Consider the following 1480-nt stretch of genomic DNA (forward strand, 5'->3'; position numbering starts at 1 on the left):
CAACCAGAGTGCTCCTTGGAGGCCAAGATGGCTAAGCTTCGTCTCTCCTACTTTGGACACATGGTCCAGAGAGAACAGTCACTGGAGAAGGATGTCATGTTGGGTAAGGTGGAGGGTCAGAGAAAAAGAGGAAGACCCCCAAAGAGATGGACCAGCCAGGTGGCATCATTGATGGCGTCAAGTGTGGCAGCAGTAGTGAGGTTGGCCCAGGATAGGACATTGTTTCCTTCTGCTGTGCATGGGGTCGCTATGAGTTGGTTCCGACTAGATGGCACCCAACAACAACAACAACAACAACAAGCACAATAGGAAGGGCATGTAGCCAGAGAAGCATGTATTATGGAGTAGCAAAACATAAGGTCTGGAGGGAGATTACCTAAGTCTGACTGTCTACTCCTCTACTAACTCTCTATGAGGCTCTAGTTGATTTATTAATCCACACACTGCCCCTCGTCCCCCACCACATACACACACATGCTTTCCTCATCTCTTAAATGAGGGCAATAACAGTGTTTGGCTCCTAACATTGAAGTAAGGATGTAGAGAGACAATGCATGAAAACATTTAATGTGCTGCTTGACACATAATAAATGCTGACTAAAATTACAGCACTTTATATTACTAATGGTTTTAGATACCTAGCTAAGACATTTTTTTTTTTTTCTTATTCATCATTTTCCGAGCTTATTTGCATTTATAATCATTCTTTCTTCATCTTTTCCCCCTTGACATGTTTAATCCTTCCACCTGGCTCTCATCTCTCCAAATATTTTCCTTTTCTTCTCTTTACCATGAATTAATACTTGGATCACTTTGTCATGTATCCGTCTGCTATTAATTAGTTTGCATTTTTATTTGAAGAAAGAGGTGGATAGATGTAAATTTTTCTGTTACACATCTGGTGTAGAGATGGAAAGACTCTCATCACTGAAGTTGAAGACTCTCTCCTTAAGTTAAATTAAGAAAAGATTGCTTGTTTTGAATTTTTTATTCAGTGCAAGTTCAGAAACAAGTGACATATTAGGAGGGAGTTTGTGTATGTGAGTGTACTTTGGAAATCCTAGCTAATATTTGGTCACACATTTTTTAAAAAACCTTCCTTTTTAATTAAGCAATGCACCCAAAATAGGAAAGCTAAATATAGAAAAAGGAATTTTGAAAATATAAATGAAAAGGAAGATTGGCCATCTATATTCTAAATGCAGGTGCTGTTGTTGTTGTTGTTAAGTGCCGTCAAGTCGGTTCCGACCCATAGCGACCCTGTAAAGGGTTTCCGAGGGTGTAAATCTTTATGGGAGCAGAACATCTCACCTATAGAACAGAAAAGGGTAGTTTCAAATTAATATTTAGAAGTCATGTCAAATAAATGGGCACAAGTGTGTAATTCACAGTTCTAACATGAAAGGACAATTTCGAGTTTTCCCAGGAACAGGAAATTATTAAGCAGTCAAATATGCAAAGATGCTGAAACCCTCTCCTC

The sequence above is a fragment of the Chrysochloris asiatica genome, unplaced genomic scaffold (assembly GCF_000296735.1).
Source record: "Chrysochloris asiatica unplaced genomic scaffold, ChrAsi1.0 scaffold00027, whole genome shotgun sequence".
NCBI classification, from domain to species: Eukaryota; Metazoa; Chordata; class Mammalia; order Afrosoricida; family Chrysochloridae; genus Chrysochloris; species Chrysochloris asiatica.